At 37.2% G+C, this 20,961-nt stretch overlaps 1 long non-coding RNA gene across 1 annotated transcript; it reads right to left on the bottom strand.

Annotated features, from left to right (window-relative positions):
- Positions 1 to 14,128: 14,128 nt before the first annotated feature.
- LOC146461361 (uncharacterized) lies at positions 14,129 to 14,743 on the bottom strand. The gene is made up of 2 exons (XR_014857420.1): positions 14,586 to 14,743; positions 14,129 to 14,271 (listed from the first exon to the last, which is right to left on the bottom strand). It is a non-coding gene; the product is annotated as an uncharacterized LOC146461361 (long non-coding RNA).
- Between the last annotated feature and the right edge of the window lie 6,218 nt (positions 14,744 to 20,961).

Genomic DNA, 20,961 nt, shown 5'->3' with positions numbered 1-20,961 from the left:
AGAAATTTATTTGTACGAAAAATAACACATTAGACATATTTAAAAAGAAATGGACAATACTTAGACCTATTTAATATATATACATGACTTGTACGGGTGTGACTTTCAATTTTTTGTGAGTGAGTGCATGAGTGCTGTGAGGGAGTGTTGTGAATGGTGTGTTAGCGGGCCAGCGAGTGAGTAAGCTAATTGTAATATTGTACAAAGTGTAAGTGCGTAAGTACTGTCTAGTTTATTATTGTATGTAACTGTGTGTTTTCTTGCAAATAAAAATTAAAAAAAAAAAAAAGAATCTTGGGTTGAGGCCATTTATGGAATTGTTAAAATTGTTTACAAGGTCGTGGTAATTAACGCTCCTGGTAAAGCTTCAAATTCGTCTTTTAATACTTAACAACTCACTAGAAACGGTCATAAACGAGAAAAAAAAATTACAGAATTAATAAACGCGAACTTAAAAACTTAAGGAAAACCGAATGTACAACAAATCGTATAGAAAACACGCAAAAATTCATAAGCGAAAATATAGCTACTTACAAGATCTTTACGGCAACTCTGAGACTACAACAACTGATTTACAAAGGCGAAATACAAAACTTTACAAAAATTTTAACCAAATAAAAAATGCCTTAAGAACTTATGAAATTAAAAACAAACGATTACGTAACGCGACGCCAACAACAAAAAAAGTAAGCATAAGTTACAATAAGCTAAAGTGAACGTGATGACAAATTAACTCAACGATAAATGAACAGAAAAATCTCTTTCTCGTGGTTACAGTCCTCCAATGTTTGAAAAGCTTATTATAATTTAATTTCTGTCATTTAAATATGTTATCTTTTTTTAGAGGTGACTAGGAACGAGCTGCTGTTGGCTTTTCGGAAGTGCTAATCGGCCTTTGCTTTTGACACTTTTAACAACATTTTCAGCCACATACGCTCTCACTCTGCCGAAATATATCTCATAAAATAATGCCATCTGTCCAACTTATTATCTCCTAATTATTTGCAGAACCTAATTAAGTGACGAGCGAAACCGTAACTGCCTATGTTTAACGAAATGTTTTTTCTTTTTCCCTGTTGTTCGGCTGTTTACAAGGTCCTGGTAATTAACACTCCTAATACAGCTTGAAATTCGTATTTTAATACTTTACAATTCACCAGAAACAAACATTAACGAAAAGAAAATACAGAATCAATATACGCGAACTTAAGAAAAACCGAATGAAAACAAATCGAAAGAAAATTCAGAGTCAAAAATATACTACTTCCAAGATCTGCACGGCAACTCCGGGATCACAACAACTGATTTACAAAGACGAAATACAAACATTGATAAAAATTTTAACCGAAAGAGAAAGGCCTAATGAACATGAAATTAACAACAAACGATTAGGTAACGCCACACCAACAACAAAAAAGCGTAGATTACAAAAAGCTAAAGTGAACGTGATCAGACAAATTAACACAACGATAAATGAACAGAAAAATCTTATTCTCATGGTTACAATCCTCCAATGTTTAAAAAGCTTATCATAATTTAACTTCTGTCATTGAAATATGTTATCTGTTTTAAGAGGTGACTTGCAACGAGCTGCTGTTGGCTTTTCGTAAGTGCTAATCGGCTTTTGCTTTTGACACTTTTAACAACATTTTCAGCCACATACACTTTCACTCTGCCACAATATATCTCATAAAATAATGCCATCTGTCCAACTTATTATCTCCTAATTATTTGCAGAACCTAATTAAGTGACGAGCTAAACCATAACTGCCTATATATTACGAAGTCAGGTTTTTTTATTTTTGTTTTGGCTGGGTTGATGCGTTGCAATTGTGGCTTGTGTAATCCCAAATTGATAAAAAATACAAAAGCAACCAAAAATCAAACAAACAAACAAACAACAAAACAAAACAACTTACCAGCACGGGATCTCATTCGCGACCCTATTATCAAGTCTGATAAACCAAGGTTGCCCCTACTTCAGCCGGCATTCCTCGCTCCAGTGATAACTTCATGCCTTTTCAGAACTGTTACAGATTCCCTCACTCCGAATTAATATCCGAAAAATTTTGTTGTTCCTATTTTTGGACTGTATTTCTGGAATGACATTCCTCAAAATGTTTCAACAAAACCTTACAAGAAATCATTTAAGAAAGTTCTTTTGAAATTCTACTTTTCCCAATATTAAGTTTGACTTTCTATAATTATTTTGTTCCGTTGCACTCACTAATAAAATTGTTCCGTGTCTATGCATGTGATTTTATGTTCTATTACGTGTATTATATTATCTCTTCCTTGATCCTTGATTTTTTCATCTTTAGGGTCAAGTATTAATCCTTCTATTTTTGGCCGTTTCTCCGTTATTTTATTACTTTTATTCTCATAATATATATTGTGGAGATGACTGGAGAAGATAAATGAATAAATAAATAAATAAATAAATAAATAAATGAATAAATGAATAAATGAATAAATGAATGAATAAATAAATAAATAAATAAATAAATAATCTTCCTGCCACTTACTGTTCACGTGCAGTCACCAAAGGTCTTTAGAGGCGTTCGAGAGGAATAAGTGAAATAAAAATTAGTGTCTCAAACTCCCGACGTGTATTTTATGAGAACGTCATTTACTACCTAGATTTAAAATGTCAGCTTTCAGCTTTGTTGGATTTTACCAAGAGAGAGTAACGAAGTTTCTACAAAAGTGCTTCATCCCCTCCCCCTAAATTGCAATAACGACACTAACTGGTAATATCTTTTCGTTAATATTCATAACCTTTCTTACGCTTCTGATTTTCTCTCTCCCATAAAATAAAATTTCATTTTATTTGCAGGGACCTCAGCAACAACCTAATTGAACATCTACCAGAACATGTGTTTTCACGCACATCCGTATCGCGTTTGTAAGTATCAGAGACATTTTTCCCTGTTGTTCATAATTGATTTCACAGCAGTCAATCGACTTGGTGACCCACAGGCAGCCCAAGCTCACTATCAGAGAACCGTTGAGTTATAAGGATTTGTATGGGAATACAACGGATTTGTGTAAAATGGTAGAAAATAACAGTGTTTTGTCAATAAAATCAACTAACCCTGTTTTTTCTTGTATTCTTTGTCATTTACCAGCTTTTCAAGCCGATTCGGAGCGATTTCGGCGAGTTAGCGTCATTCGGGTTTCTACTGTTAAGTGTAACGAAAGGCCAAACAGTATTTCAGCCATGTCCGAAACACGAAACGGAATAAATCCGTTGAAATCATCCCTGGTGTCCCAATTCCCTCATAGATCAAAGCAGAGGTAAATAGCTTTCCTTCCATCGCATTTCCGTCTCGATTGAAGCCGTAACACGTTTGCTAGAAAGATTTTCTTTCAAGTCGGCTCGCTTCTGAAATTTCGAAAGACCCGCGGCCAGAACGCCAAGGACACATTAACCGCTCGGACAGCACGCTGGGTAACAAAAGTTCCTTGGCACGGGGGAAACTGCGGCCAGTTGTCCACAGGCAAACAGATTTGTTCCCGGGGTCCCCTCGTGTCCTTTTTGTCAAGACCGTCGATAAACCATTGTCTCCATCGACCAATCAAAATTAACTTTTGTACTACCTCAGGAGGTTGTCCTTTTACCAGGAAATTTGAAAATACCAGTTTCTTTAACTGTGATTACGACGACGTCGTCAACAAAAACGGAATTTAAAAATTACACTCGCGTTTTCAGAATAAATTTGCGATGTAATTTCTACTCATTTAGTTTGTGTAATATGGCCGAACTATCCAGGAGCTAACGTCGTAAGGGCGACTTTAAAGTTCCGAAAGAGAAAGGAAAATAAATCATCATCGTTCTCCATAAAACGTTGAATGTGGTGATTGCACGTCCGTAATTGTTTGCAGAGGACGACAAACAAATGTACCGAAGCTTATAACGCACGTGCTGAGCCAGTGGTTTACTAATTAAAACTATTATTTTCTGAATTTCTTTGTTGCGGTCGTCGTCGTCTTTGCAGGTCTTACTGACAACGAGAACCGGCATGACCTGAAAGTATTAGTTTATTTCATTTGTGCGGCTAGCTCACGGTTATTTTAGCTTGCAAGTTAACTTCTACAGAAACGGCGGACTCAATAATCCAGCAGCCCAAGAAATTCCGTGCTCTGAACCTTCTTAAACGAACAACACGTGCGAGCTATCGTAACTATCGCGAGTTGAAAAACAATAAATTTGTTAAATGGATTATTGAGTCCGCCGTTTCATTTAACTTGCAACCCCGTGCCAAGGAACTTTTGTTACCCAGCGTGCTGTCCGAGCGTTTAATGTGTCCATGGCGTTCTGGCCGCGGGTCTTTCGAAATTTCAGAAGCGAGCCGACTTGAAAGAAAATCTTTCTAGCAAACGTGATACGGCTTCAATCGAGTCGGAAATGCGATGGAAGGAAAGCTATTTACCTCTGCTTTGATCCTATGAAGGAATTGGGACACCATGGATGATTTCAACGGATTTATTCCGTTTCGTGTTTCGGACATGGCTGAAATACTGTTTGGCCTTTCGTTACACTTAACAGTAGAAACCCGAATGACGCTAACTCGCCGTAATCGCTCCGAATCGGCTTGAAAAGCTGGTAAATGACAAAGAATACAAGAAAAAACAGAGTAAGTTGACTTTATTGACAAAACACTGTTATTTTCTACCATTTTACACAAATCCGTTGTATTCCCATACAAATCCTTATAATTCAACGGTTCTCTGATAGTGAGCTTGGGCTGCCTGTGGGTGACCTTTGTAGAATTAATCACTCTTACACACCTTTCTGGTGCCATTTTTTTTTCTGTGGGACATTCCTGGAATTGCTTCGATTGCCCATCCATCCTCATGATCAACGGGAAGAGAGTAGACTTAAAAGTGTCACAAATTTTATCATTTGTTACGATATAATTTATTTAATTCCAGGTGCATCTCATTCATGCCTTCCTTTTGTAAAACGTTTTACAAAAAATATATTATCTGTTCGCATTGATACTATAAATAAGCAATCTTTGCGAAAGAGAATATGAATGTCCCTGCGTACCAAATTGCACAACAAGTGAGAATGTTTTGATAAACACTGCAAGCTAGTTTTAATGAAATCATCCCCGAGTCAGTGATACACCAATGAGATCTTTTACTAAACGTTTTGTAACACTTACCACAATGTACACGATGTAACCCAAGGAGGGGGAGACAATGTCATCGATTTATCAAACAAATAATATATTCAGTTCAATTTCATCAAATAAAGAGTATGACTATCTCTCGTGGGTCGTGGGTCGTGGGTAGAGGTCGTGGGCCGTGGGTAAATGTCGTGGGTAAAAAAAATATTAGCGGAGCTCTCGCGCGCGCCGCAGGCGCGCGCAGCGGAGCCCCATAGCTAAGAGAATTTGGTAACCCGTGAATGCGAGAAATTTTGGTTTGGTTATGACGTCACTGTCCGTCCGGCGTACGTCCGTCCGTACGTCCTTCCGCCCTCTATGTAAGCCATTGTGAAATGCCACAGTCAACCTGTGTGGCAATCCGCGTTTTTCTTGTATTTCGGCGAGAAGTTGCATCGCCAACTGCGTTTTAGAAAACGAAAAGCAAAACATAATTTTAAAGACGACAAAATACAAAGTCAATTTATGTGACCGACAGCGGGAGAAACAGCAAGACGTCTAGCCGTGGAGAAAACAAATTGACTGGCACGTCATCAGAATCTTGAATTGAAACCATTTTACTCCGATCCGGCGCTACGAAACGTTGGACTTTTCCCCCAGAAGTGAAACGTTTCGTTCACTTAACGTTGTAAAACAAACGACAAAAATCAACAATGGAATAAAAAGACTGATTATTCTCAGAAGAGGCGAGTACATGTGATTTTGTTGACAAAACTTTGCTGGATTGCTATCGTGCAAGATCTTGTTTTCTTGCAGTGTTCACACGCCGTGTAATTTAAACTTGTGCTTAATATTGCTAACCTCAGAGCAGTCTTTTGAGCTCATTTCTTTTTTCGGTCCATGTTCAAAATTTCCCTTGGAGTTTTATTTTTTAATCTCCTCAGATCTCCTCCAAATTTTACCTTTCAACAGCGGGAGAAAGAGTAAGACTACGCGCGGCGGGAATTTACATGAAGGGGGCATTGATCATAAACAGCAGGCGCCGTGAGTCTTGAAGGGGCAACCCTAAAAACTGGAACGGTGCAAAAGGCAGGAAATCACCCCAAATCCAAGAACACGGAACGGGTAAGGGTTAGGTTCAAGGTTACAGCTTATTTGGGGGTGATTTCCGCCGTTCCATGCTTTAGGATTTGTAGTGATTTTCCACCATTCCGCCGTTCCACCGTTCCTGCTTTTAGCGTCGCCGATCGTGAAGTGAATCATTTTACTCCGATCAAGTTGGATTTTTCCTCTTCATTCTTGAAGTGAAAAGTTTCGCTCACTTAACGCTGTAAAACGAACGAAAAAATCAACAATGGAATAAAAGGACTGGCTATTCTCAGAAGAGGCAAGTACATGTATATTCTTGTTATTTTGTAGACCAAACTTTGCTCGTTTGCGGCTGTTTTGCAATAAATTGATTACTTGCTGTGTTGATACGCAGTTAATACTGCTAACTTCAGAGTTGTCCTTTTAGCTCATTTTTTTTCGGTTCATGTTCATTAGTTCGATCCCTTGGCGTTTTATTTTCTAATCTGGTCCAATTTTGCTTTCCAACAGCGGAAAAAAGAGCAAGGCGAATAGCGGCGAAAAAAGACTGTTCTAGAGGCGGCACATTATAAACAGCGGATCTGATCAGTCCTCGAAGAAACGTTGGATTTTTCCTCTTGAAGTGAAACTTTTTGCTCATTTAACGTTGTAAAACGAACGAAAAAATCAGCAATGGAATAAAAGGACTGGTTATTTCCAAAGAGGCGAGTATATTCAAGCTTAAGTCTTATATGTGATTTTGTTGACAAAACTTTGCTGTCGACTTTTGCAAGTTATTTTTTTGCAGTGTTCACACTGCAACATGTTTAACTTAAGCTACTGCTAACTTCAGAAAAGTCTCTTGAGCTCATTTTTCGGTCCATGTTCGTTATTTCCCCTGGAGTTTTATTTCTAATCTCATTCCTTTTTGCTTCATGTAAGGAAATTTGATTCTCAGGTAAAATAGTCAGTGAAACAAACGTCTCGTAACACTTTTTTTATCGTTAGCTAGCATAAGCTACTGACAAGATTTTCTCACATATATTTCTAATTTTTGCATTTATTTCTGACAATCTTCACAGAGAACAAACACAAATACTTTAAAGGATAGGATATGTATTTTCAAAGGACGTTAAAAGCGAATGTAAAATTAGTCATTTAAGTGTGACCTCATTTTCATCATAACATCAAAAGTACGCAAAATTTGTCCGCTTGTTTGTGCAAATTTTTGAAGGTCGTCGTTTAGTTTATCTCTGTTCTGATTGTTATGAATTATCACAGTTTGTTTTTTTTTCATTTATTACTCCAGGATACATGTATATTTGAAGTCTGTTTCATGGTTAGTGTAGCCTTTTTCTCTGAGGTTTATGGTTGATCAACAAAATTTGCCTAAGACAGTGACAGTTCGCCTCAATCATCTTTAAAATAATAACAACAAAATAATACTTTGAGCGTGAAGAAAACTATCAAAACTCGATAAATAGCCAATCCCGTCCTGAATATTTTCCTGTACAGTGTACATAATATTTTGATATTTTTTTGTACCCCCCACTCACATCCATGAAGCTTTAAGAATGTCAGTTCTGCTGAAATGGTTTCTCGGGTTTCAAGAGGATACCTTACTTACTACACCTTAATGTACCTTATTGTATAGCAGATAGTATTTTTATTTGCATGAGGCGGAGTAAAATTAAGGTTTAATTTTCAAGCGGCAGGGGTATTTTGCAGAACACCGAATGTTGAATCTATAGAAGTCCTTTAATGCAATGGCTGCCATAACAACAAATTAAAGCTAACCGTCTGTATAATTGTTACTCCACGAGCGTGCGTTGGACATGAGACGATAGATAGCCAACGAGGCGCGTAGCGCCGAGTTGGCTATAATCATCTCATATCCAACAAGCGCAAGTGGAATAATAATAATCAGTGTTATTAAAAACTGAATCATTGTATCATGCAATTCGAGCGATCTGATTGGCTTAGCGGCCATGGTATATGAGCCATTATACGATGCCCGAAAAATAGCGACCATTAAATTGCCTTCTAATAATATTGTTCTTGCAAAGCAAAATCAGCAAAATATAGCAATATTTCTTGATTGTTTTTAATAAAACAATTATTCCACTCGTGTTTGTTGGATATGAGATGATTATAGCCAACTTGGGGCTATCTATCATCTCATATCCAACGCGCGCTCTTGGAATAATTGTTAATTAGCCCTAAACAGAAAAGAAATGTGCTTAGACCTTCATAACTTTGTTCGTTGCTTAATAGGTGTCTCGCGTCCAAGCGATGTAGAGCGTCCGGTTTAAACTGTGGATACCTAACCCAAACATCAAATTAATTAAAGCTTATAGAACCGGCTTATTAAACTATACCAAGAATTTTGAAATAAAATGAATTGTCGAATTTTTAGCGCTGTTTTCTTGAATCAGTTTTTTCACTTGAAGGGGGGACTTGCTAAAACTCAAATGGAATTTGTTTGTTTACCTTCAATTTTGGACAGAAGCTAGTTTAACATATAAGGAACAAATACATGTCGCAAATTTTTTCTTTTGAAATATTTTTTCTCCAAGTGATTTTTATATGATCACTTCACATTTCTTTAATCGTATTTCGTAAATGTTCTGTAACTTTTCACTGCAATTTAATATCACAGAACGCAGACATGTTTTTTTTTTTTTTGCACTTTGGGTGTACCGGAAACTGAGGAGCAAATTAAATTGGTGAAAAACAAAATTCACTTGACTTGCAGCCTTTAAAAGGTGATTCGGATGCTCACAATTAGAGGTGGTAAAAAATTCGAGAATTCATTTAATTTCAAAATTCTTGATATAGTTTGATAGCCAGCTCTATAAGCTGTTATGGGTGGCGAAAGAAATTATGCGACATTCGGCGTTCAGCATTCTGCAAAATACCCCTTCCAGTTAACAACTAACAATATTGTTAAGTTCTAAGCACTTTTCTATACTATTTAAGGTTAAGCGATTTACCAATAATTACTGACTGCAGTGTGTCCAATTCTAGTGCTGCACTTTTTATTTGCCGGCAATGGTATTCACACTCACTATCATCATTCTCACTCAGCATCCCCTCAGTTTCACTGCACCATGTTTCACCCACAACAACAGTGTCGTCTCCACCTTTTTTTATCATTATCATCAGATATGGGTTTGTTAGCTTGTAAAAGACGCTGGCCTGGGACTTTCATTGTCGCTAATGTCTGTCCCCTTTGCTTCTTGTAGATGACTGGTTAATTTAGCACAATCTTTTCATTTTTTCAATTTTTTTCTTGTATGGAAGGGAGTGTTTTTTCAAGAGTGTTAAAAAAAAAGAGATTTTAACCCTTCAGATAGTAGTAACTCTTCCCAATTGTTATCCTCATTCTCTGTTTCATCGCTTCTCAATGGTTGCTTGACTTCGCAAATCTTTGGAAAAATGGAGATGTTTTGAATGGTCTAGGTATATTTTCACTAGCTCCTCAGAAACCACAAACTAAGGTAGAAGAAAAGACTGTAATTTCTGTCGCTGTGTTCAGCTTTCCTCCATTGAAGGAATTAGGCATAAAGTCATTAACAGTACTGGTCATGCTGTTCCATCTAAAGAAGTAGCCGGAGATTCAAAGACATTTTAATTTGTACCTTAACTTCTCTTTATCCAGGAAAGGGCATGGAATTCTGCCCATCATGGAGCCAGCCAACCATTTTCACATGAAGCACACTGCTGCTCTTTCTTAACCTCGCAGGTGTCTTTGACAAATTCCATGTATAACTCTAGCCACAAATTTTTGCAAAATAATAATTATAGCCAGGTCAAGTTTTTTTGAACTTTCAGATGCCTTCAAGTAATCATGATTAGCTGGGTCCTGTTGAAAAAAGAAACCTGCCTCCTCCTCCCCCTCTGTTACAAATTCCCTTATGTAATCTGACAACAGGTGCATCATCATTGTGCAACACTATGTCATGAGCAACCCTCCATGCATTTCTTTTTATTCTTTTTCTTCGTAATTTCATAGTGAGCTAGCCACAGTTGTCTTCTAAATTTCTTGGTCTGATTTGTCATGAAATCTTTGAAAATATTCCATTTTATAGAACCGCCATCGGTAATGGCATCTCAGCCACCTGCAGGATTAGTCCTTTCCAGCCAGCTTCCCCCCAGTCACTGCTTTCGTGTGCTCGATGAATCCTGATGCGGTAATCAGACTTGCAAATTGGACAATTCGGCATCTCGTTAACCTGACCTCATCAAACAGTAGCATTATCCAAAACGTGAACTTAGGGAAAAATTTAAAAATCATCATAGGCCCCCATCTGCTTAAATTATGAACCCTCACTTAGGAGTGTTTTAAGATTTGCCACTGCCTGGGCACAAAAGCCATGCACAGAGGGTGTAACCTTTACTGGTAGGTTTAGATCTTGTGTTTTAGCTGAAGCAAAAAATAAATTGATGTAAGCTTTTTATTTACCATCACAGATCATGACAGATGTGATGAAAACACAGTTTGCCTCATGAATCACTTTGTTAATGGACGTTCTTGTTGAGGCAGTTCATAAACTTGTAAATGTCCATTCTTGTGTGAAAGTTTTTGTGCATTTTTCCCATCAAGGGATAGATCCAGTTGTGTATTAAATTGTTTACCTTTTGATAAATGTTGATGTGATGGCACGAACCAAATTGAATGGGCACTCGCTGAGCATATAAAATTTTTCTTTAGCAGTAAAGATTTTAATTAGTTGGCCAGGCAGGGCTATTGCTCTAGCATGTTGTGTACAACAGAGATTGACCAGTGGATGTCTGGGCCTACAATAGCTGCACGTTTAAAAGCAACAGTCAGCACTGTCACTCAATCATTCTTATAACTATTCAATTGATGGAGGCTACAGAAATATGCTGAACAAGGGGCATTCTCTGTATACTTTACAGTGCAACGAACTCAACTGGGGCCACCCAACATTAATCAGCCAATCATAGGTCATGTTTACAACAAAGGACTCTGGCTTTGGTAGAAAAAAGTGTCGGTTTTATCGGTGGCCCCGGTTGAGTTTGTTGCACTGTCTGTAAGACAAAACCTCACCTTGCCTTTAGTTAAATATATATATTTTTTACAAAGCCTGAATATCAGCTGTTTCCCATCTCTCACCAATCATCTAGAGAGGAGATGACTGATATTCAGGCCATGTTTAATGCAACCAGACCCTGGCTTCTTTTGAAGACTGTGATTTAACAGATACAAGGTCAAACTTCTTATCAGCCATCTCTTTTAATTGAAAGAAAAATTTAAAACTTGGTAGTGGGTAATGAATTATGAAATATGTACAGTTATTTATTTTTACAGTGCAATCTCAGTTATTTGAACTCTCAATGTTTTTCAGCACTCCCAATTCTTGAAGAACAAATAGTTGTTACAGCGGTTACCAATAACACGCAACCTATCGCCTTCAAAAGACTCCGATAAAGTTGCATTTTGGTAGACGTCAATCATAGAAAAGCCGTTGAAATTATTTTGAATTCTTAGACCATTTCAAGGTAACAGAACCAAGAAATTGACAGTTTTATCCGCTGACGGATGGTAAACTTTATGAAAGATGATTTCCAAGCCAGATTATCTAAAAAAAAAAATGGGCATTGTTTAGACGAAGCAGTTTTTTTTTATGAAACATTTGAAATCGCTACACCTGATAATAAATCAGCGATGCGTGCAAGTGAGTAAATTATCACGTGCAGTGAAAATTGAAATTTTTAATTCAAAAATACCTTTTATTTGCGCTTGATCTGGCTCGAGAATCAATTTAAATAAAGTTTACCTTCTCTTAGCGAGGTAAAATTCTTAGTTTCTTGCCGGGTTACCTTGCAATCTTGTCAGAATTCAAAATAATTTCAACGGCTTTTGTTTGATTGACGTCCACCAAAGCGCAACTTTATCCGACGCTTTTGAATGCCGTAGGTCGCGTGTTATTGGTAACCGCTGTAAAATTCTCTTGGATTTGCTTCAGTCAGTTTTTTGCCTCCAATTTTTTTTAACAAAATTCATTTTCACTAGGAAGTTAGAAAAAAATTGGTACAGTACTTCCACTGAAGTGATTGTCACATAACATTATTGTAAAAATGTTAATATACCAAGTAAATTGTTTTCTTTTACTTACTTTTGATTATCCAATAATAACTGTTGATTTTCATGGGTTTTGTGACATGCAGTAACCAGTGCTACAGTTTTCTACACCTTATCACATAGTCTGGTATAACTTTTTCAGTAACATAAGGAAAAACACTAAATAATATTACTTTTCCTTTCCATTCTGTCCAGGGTTTATGTAAAATCTTAATTTATATGAAAATACTTTAATCCACTGATTGTTTTGGAGAATAAAGTGATACAATGCTTTTAATTTGCAAATTATATTTCAAGCAAAGTATATGTTGTTCATCATTTTGTGAATTCAGAAGAGTACTATTGCTGTACATGCACTCAACTCTCTTTAGGCACTCTTGTTCCTTCTATTTTTTTCTTTCGGAAAAAAAGGACGATGAAAATTAAAGTAAGGAATATTTTTGAGAGAATGCTTATTAAAATTAATGTTATGATACATTTTGGGTATTTTGCTGTGTAAAAATGAATGGGACTTCTCAGATGAGGTGCTATCCATAAACTGGAGTGATGAGGCTGCAGTAGTGTAGTGTTTAGCAGTATAATGACTTCTTAAATTGAGATTTTGCTTGTAAGGATAAAAGGTTAATGGGTTGGAGCAAGGCCTGTTCCTTAATTGAGAAACCAGAGAATAAAATCTGCAGTGTAAATTTTTGTGGTGGAACGAAACCGCTTAGTTTTCTTTTCAGTATTGCCTCAGTAAGATAATGTGGTCCATGAAAGGTAAAGAAAAACTGTTTGACTGATTAAAACCTATGACCCCAGGATTTTTTGATCACTGATGGACCAAAATTAATCTCCTCACTAGGGTAATGCAAAATTTAAGTGGTTTCCTTCCCACACAGAAATTTACACTCCAAGGATAATTCTCTGATTTCTCAGTTGTATAGTCAGTACCGCACAACACAAAATTTCATTACCCCTTAATTGTTGTGTTATCTCCAACTGTACTCCAAGTTAACTCTCGTGTAGCAAAGTGTAGAAAAACTGCTGGGGATAACCGGCTCCCATAACTGCCTGATGGATTTTTTTTGGTAACGATTTTGACAGCGACAGTTGAGGATTTATACACAATTGTTACTTGATTCTAAGTCAAACAATTTACTAACTCAATTTAAAATCAGGTACAAATGACTAGGGACTGAAAAAAATTTTTTTTCCATTGAATAATTAGACTTACGACATTTATTGCATTCAACATAGAAAGAACACACTCCTTACACAGACTGAAGTTGAGATTGTGTGGGAGAACTAAAGTTGATTGCCATGAATGAAAGGATATTGGGACATACATGTGTATATCTGGCAACCCCTGTAGATTTTGCAGGGGCAGATGACATCATCACCAAATTGGCAAAGGAGAGAACCTACGCTAGGATCAAGGTTATCAAACGCACTCTCTGATCCAGTTTTGATTATAACTAGTTTCCATAAATACAAAGTAGCAAAAGGCATTCACAAGTGATTGTTGTTTTGACTTTACAATATCAAGAATAAGAGGCAGCCAGTTACTGCTGTGGTTTCTCTGAACAAAACAGTATCACTTTGCACTCTCAAAACAATGGAACTAATGTGATTGACAGGAAGTTATGAAAGGTTCATGTTTTCCTATCCCACCGAAACAAATGGGAAAAATTATACTGCATTCTTAGATTAAGTTAAGAGCAAGAAAGACATCTTTACTCTCTTGTAAATCAATATCAGTTGCATGGAACTGACCATTTAGTTTGAGTTTATACAAAAACCAAAATAAGCACACAAGAATAGCTATCAACCTGGGAATAACAGAAATTTTTAAAAATGAGCTTTTCAATCTAATTTATTGAATTAATGAGCTACAAGTGCAGTAAGAAAATATAAAAAATTATGGCACAAAGCTAATTTGACTTGAAATATTTCTCCTGTATTCAAACATCTCCAATGTGCATCTCCCTCAAACAGAACCTAAACATAAAAAAAATCACTCAATTTGACTAGAAAAAGATGAAATTTTAAATATTTTGTAAATCCCTATAACTTATAATGACTCGTTGTTCAATTGCTCCACGGTGTACCAGTTTGGAACGATCTCCTAGTATTAGTAGACCAAATGAATTCATATAACAACACTGGCCTACTATTGTCCGTATTAGCTTGCAATTTTAATATTATCTTGATTAAAGATTTCTTTTAGAAAATTGCTCCCTTGTCAGAAAAAAACAACACTACAAACAGTTTAAAGGTGTGTATGCATACATAAAGATTTGAAGTTATCTTACCTCCTTGATTGACGGAGCTGTCGGACCTTTTGCCTTCCACCGACACAGCAAAACCCCTTCTACTTTTGACATTTAAGCTTATCACACTAAAAGTTTTCTTCAAATCTGCTGTCAAAACGGAACACTTCCACACAGTCGCGCAGGAAAAATAACACGAGGCATAGGCAAAATTTGATGCTTCCAAACCTGAAAACTTATGCAGAAATTAAAAAGATCCTTTCTTTTTTGTCCACCATCCTGATACAGGAAGATGTCTGAACACTGCTACTTTTATCTTGTTTGATCCAAATCTATAGAACGAAACAAAGACTAGCATCGCCTCCTCGCTCGTACTCAGAGCCCGCGTTACCCTTATCCAGCGCCCGTTCCGCTGGATAAGGGTAATGCGGGCTCTGCGAACGTGATAGCCGCCATTTTTTAAATGAAGAATCTGGGTACTAGGAGTCCAGGATCAGGAGTCGGAAGACCTTAGATAACATAGTCTCCTTCGCAGCCGTTATAAGTGTCTTCATGCTACGCTCCGTGGGGAGGAGCGTTGCGTGACGACCCTTATAACGGCTGCGAAGAAGACTATAGATAACAAGGACTGCAAACCAGATTTCAGAGCCCAGCGCTTTTCGCGAAAACATGGGTTTGGTAGGGGTGCCAATTCTCGCGGGCCCACAAACCTGGTTCCAATCCTTGTTATTTAAGGATTATATATTTTCCTAGGAATTTCATTCCCATTCAAAAACGCGCGTGGGCTCTGGGGACGGGATTGTGGTACAAGCGCAAAGATCAACCAATCACCAACCCTTGCTCGGTAAAAGGAAAAAATGAAAAAAGAAAAAATGCCCTCTGTTACAAAAAATCAGCCTTAAATAATTGTGCTCTCTGTATTACCAGGACCCGATGATCATGGGCTCCTGGAATTACATTGTTGATGGGGAGTTTGCTGCATATGCTTTAAAAATATATATAACTTTAGAAAGGATGAGGAACTACGTCCATACGATAAGCAGATTTCTATAAATGCTATCAAAAAAATTGGAGCTCCGCTTTTAGGCTTGGCTAAATATATATATTAAATAAATAAAATAAATCAACCAAAATAACTAACTTAAAAAAACCTGGGCAAAAGTCGTGGGTAAAAAAATTAAAATAATTAAAATAAATAATTTAAAACCTTCGTAAAGTGTGTGCAACTTCGCTGACAACTGCACCTATCCCTCAATCATCGCGGGCTCAAGTCTATCCCCTCGTAATCGATTCAGCTTACCCTCCCGTCCCTTTCGGCCAATTCTGAAATTTGATTCTTTGTTTATGTAGGCCTCCCCTTCATTTATTGTTTATGTAACATGTTGTCCCGGTAAACGCTTGTTTCCATACCTCAAACTGCCCTTGGACATTTCCTTAACATTACATGAAGTAGGCTCAGGTTAGCCTAAAAAGCACCCCGGTTAGCCTAAATAGCACTCCGGTTAGCTTAATTTAGCTTAGGGTTAGGGTTAGGGTTAGCATTGTCCCGCCTGGCGTGACAACCTAGCGTGACGTCGTTGCGTGACCATTACGACTCTTTTCCGACCAGACCAGTCTATTATAAAGGCCTTCCCGAACAAATCAAAAATAGATTTAATACAGTAATCTATTCATGAACTCCTCAAGCCCATCATCTTTTATTCGAGTTAGAGAAGTATATAGTAACTTGGCACTGCGGAAGGGGGCATTTATACGCAAATGCGCAGATTACTTTATTGAAGTAGTCAAACGTATAATGTGGACAACAGGTGAATTGACAGGTTAAGGAATTAGCGTGACAAAATCTAGCTTGTCCTGTTTGCAAAAAGAAACCTTTGATTAACTTGTATAGCTCGTATATTTAATTCTATTCAAGCGATTACAAAACATTAACGATAGCCCATCTTGGTAGTTCAATTAAAACAAATCAAACCAAAACTACGTTCACGTTGGAAGTGCTGATGACATGATACTGTCTAGCATCAAGGGTTTGATATGTCGCCATGGAAAGATAAACATTGCCGTCAAACACTGGATTAAGAAAACGCGCTGTATGATTACTGTCCAAATGATAATAATTTTTACTGAAATCAGCGCTATAGTGAAACTGGTCTGTCCGCTCATTCCTCCTTACGAGTCTACGGTCTACGTGTTTCACAACAAAATTATAAGGAGGTTGTCGGAACTTTTCAGAAAACTCCACACCGCAGCCGTGACACTTCCTGACTTTGGAAAGCAATTCGATCAGTTCATACCTATAAGGTGAATGACCAGAATGCCAACTTCCCCCCGACCTAGCTTGCTGAGAACACAAGGGGCGGCTAATTCATAATGTGTAGGGATTCCTGCTGGTTGTCGTTGTGAAAGAGGTAGATGAAAGATGTCTGGGTAAACTAAATTTTATAAGAGAGATTTAGCATCTCGTATACGTGTATAAACGCGAACGGCAAAAATTACCACGTGACCACAATTTTCCCGCCATTTTCGCGTCTGCCGGTTCTACGTGAAAACAGGCTATTTCGCGTTTGACGTCTATGTGAGAACTACCAAAGTGTGTCTTTCTTTTTTTTTTATACATATGAGTAGTTAATTGTTAAAAATAAGTTATTTATTTTAGTTGATTTAATTTATTTACTTAATATTTCTTTTACCCACGACTTTTACCCACGACCCATACCCACGACCTCTACCCACGACCCACGACCCACGACAGATAGTCATACTCTCAAATAAAAGTGTTACAAATTTAACCATTTGTTAAGATACAAATTATTTAATACCAGGTGCATCTCATTCACACCTTCCTTTTGTAAAACGTTTTACTAAAAACATTGTCTCTTCGCATTGATACTATAGATTGGTAAACTTTGTGATATCAGTTTCTATATCAGTAAAATCGCCAAGACTAGTGAAAATCAAACTAAGAATTGCACAGTTTAAGGAATTTTTCGTTGAAAGCTTCCCACTTAAAAGACTTGACATGCGCGTTCAGGGAGAGCGCTCTCAACGATCTCTGGGAGTAACGTATGCTCTTATCCAGACTCCATCGACCAGCGGGAACTAACTAGTTTTCCTTTGTCTCTGCCTTGACAAGACTCCTGAATGGTGATCTTTCTTCAAACTCCGGAAAATAGAAATGACATTCTTTGACGTCCCTGTAGACTGCTGCTATATAATGGCCGCCAAGAGAATAGTCTACGGAACAACAACAAAAAAAAAAAAAAAAAGAAAGAAAAGAAAACCCGTATTTTTAATTTAGCAGGAGCGCGTGGGCTTCAAATCCAGCTCAGTTGCAAAATAATGCAAAAGTACGCTGTCTCATGCACTACTTACTAATATTCTTTTGATCGTTGCCGGTGAAAACTTCATTCGTTTGCTTCCAGCCATCTTTAGAGAACGATTTGGCGATGTTCCGCATCATAAAGTTGTAAGTCCTAAAACACAGTGATTGAATTCAATAAGAACCTATACGCATCAAGGTGCCCATCATGACATATTTTCCACTGTGGGCGAAATCAGCTTTTTGGCGGGGCTGAAAACATTTTTATTGGGGTCGATATGGACCAAATTTACAAAATGGACCCACGAATTCGAAGAGTCCCAATCAGCTTCAGGGGCCATAGAGCTGAGTCGGCAGCTTGGGGTTGCAATGGATCTTTTGAAAAGCGGTGTATGTTTTAGTTTGATTTTAATTCCTTTATTAATTCACTGTAGGAATATATGATATGAATTTAAATTCTTGAAATAAATGTGCGATTCTAAACCCGAAACTGGAGCACAAATAGATATTTTCATTTTGTGCCGGGTGGGGGCGAGTTGTCTCGGCCACCCAAGACAAACTTAGACGGTTGAAAAACAATTTGCACAATAAGTAAAAGGCTTGCTCGCCCAGGATAACTCGGGCGAGGGTGGGTAGTTGAGACCACGGTGCCAACATCAACAAAACAGGCAAACACTATACAAACCGACTAATTTTACCTATAATAGGCCAACGGACTTTACATTTAAAATAGACGAATCGAAACTGACGAATCGAAAAGGAATAATCATTTCTTGTAATTTTATAGCCAATAACATCACGTCTTAGCTGAAAAACGACAAATACCGTCTCAATCGCCTACAATCAGGTCAATGACCAAAGCCACTAATACCATCTACTGAAGCTCTACAGTTTACCATAACCAAAAATCCTAAACGGCAAGCGCCTTTTATCGCGGTAGATGCAGATTTAAAATGGCGGCCAGATGTGGGGCATTTTTAAGGGCTTTAAAAGATGTGAGTGCCACTGAATTTTTAAGGAATCTACCAGCATCAAAGAAAGGTCCTTTTTTATGAAGTAGAAATGGTACTGAACGTAGAATAAAAGGAAATTCGAAATTCACAAAAATCCTACTTCTCGGTTGAAAAGGCACTACCTTACTGGACGTTTTTTGGGGGGACAAAAACATTCGTTTTGGTAGCTTAACATCACGTCTTTTGAATAGGAAGCTAGGGAAATTAAATGTATCGCAGAAACTATTTTCCTTCATCAGACGAAGGAAGGCATGAAGGTCAACACTACTTTAAGAGGTTAGAAAGAGGATGTTGTGTTCATTTATGAGTATATTTCGATCAAAAAAGGCACTGCCTAGAATGATTTTATCCTGGCCTTTCCTTCGATTGAAGTGCTGTTCGATCACTGCTTTATCGATTTTTGAGCTGGGGAAAGTTGCATTTTCGACGACAAGGCCAAAAAATGCAATAGTTTATAATTTCCCCCTCATTCTCTTTATGATCTGCCGCCATTTTTAATCCGTGTATGTGTCCTTTACGCATGCTAATTAGTTGGCAGCCATGTTGTATAGTATTTCTGGCTATGCTTGAACCTGATAACGACCTTCGTTCAGGTTATCGAAACGTCCGCCAATGTAATCGCAAAGAGTCCTTCTCCGGATGACTTTCGCGCTTGCACGCTGAAAACATGTCATTCATTGCTATTACCCTATTTATCTATTATTATCATTTTTTTTTTTTTTTGAAAAAAAGAATTTTCCACAGAAAAATGAGTCATTCTCAGGAAAACGAGTTTGCCCACCATTTGGGGACTAAAGATATTGTTTAGGGTCAATGCCGATTAACATTGTAGTTCCTTATCAAAAAAGTTATTTTTAATTGCTGCTTATACTTCATAAAATATATGCGTAATTTTATTCTCAACTCTGTTTTATCTATATAATTTCTGCTACCACAAGACCATTTTTAAAGTTAGGAAAATATTGGAATCAAATATTACTTTCATTCTAAGGGAATAACCTTAAGGGTAAAAAAAGATCGCTCGACAAAAGCTGCAGCGCAAGGTTTAGCACCGCAAAACGGAATGAAAATAAAATAAAAATGCTCAAGAAATTCTTACCATTCGATATGTACTCACAATTCTTGCAACTGCTGAAAAAAAGTCCTCATTTTGCAAAGAATTCTGTTGCGTTCGTCCATTTTCTTTAACACAGCCTTGTTAGCTTTACTACCATTTGTGTTTCTGGATATGAGATAACGTTTTCTTAATCACATTATATATTTGACCTAAAATTATCAAAGATATGGCACAATCTTGGATTCCATTTCCTTATTGCAAATAAACATCTGTTGTGTTAATATGGGAAACTAACACATTATAGACTCACTCGGCAAAGAAACCGCGTAAATTTGTAATATCTAATAGAGGCATTTTATTTATACGATGTTTGAGCAACACTGTGTAGATTGGCAAGTATAATAACTACGATATGTCTTTTGTTATCCTTGGCAAACAAGTACTCAAGGCAGCATTGAGTTTTTTCTTAGCTTTGAAACCTTCCGACACAGGGGAAAGTGAAAGTGGTAATTTTCCATTAAATTATTATAAAATCAATTATGTTCTTGACTAGTTACAAATAGATCAAGAAGCATCGGAGATAATAACTAATTTTGATAGCAGAACATAAATTTAGTGACGTGGAAAAGAATTTACTTAAAAAAAATATCTAATACAATCAGAAGACAAAATAAGGGAGCGGAATGAGCTCTATAGTCTGAGTTGGTCAGGTCCTGCACAACCCGAAGAACCAATCAGAATTTACTTTCTTATATGATGTACAGAATACGCACGTGTTGTGAGCGTGTGGCAGAACGTTTGCAACTCGATGTTCAGGGTCACCCAACGAGAGCATTAAAACAAGATTAATTTTATGAAAGAAATGTGATGGTATATTTCCAGCCTGGTGAATGAATGAGAATGATGATTATTCCAGAAAGTGACGCAGGCATACTCGGAAAAAAGAAATCCGAGTGCTCCTATCAGGAGTCGAACCTAAGACCCTCCGATTACTAGTTCGGATGCTCTACCGCTGAGCTACAGGAGACT

This window comes from Pavona decussata, unplaced genomic scaffold (genome assembly GCF_977016875.1).
Source record: "Pavona decussata unplaced genomic scaffold, jaPavDecu1.1 SCAFFOLD_199, whole genome shotgun sequence".
Taxonomy (NCBI): domain Eukaryota; kingdom Metazoa; phylum Cnidaria; class Anthozoa; order Scleractinia; family Agariciidae; genus Pavona; species Pavona decussata.
This window is presented reverse-complemented; position numbering and strand designations above follow the sequence as displayed.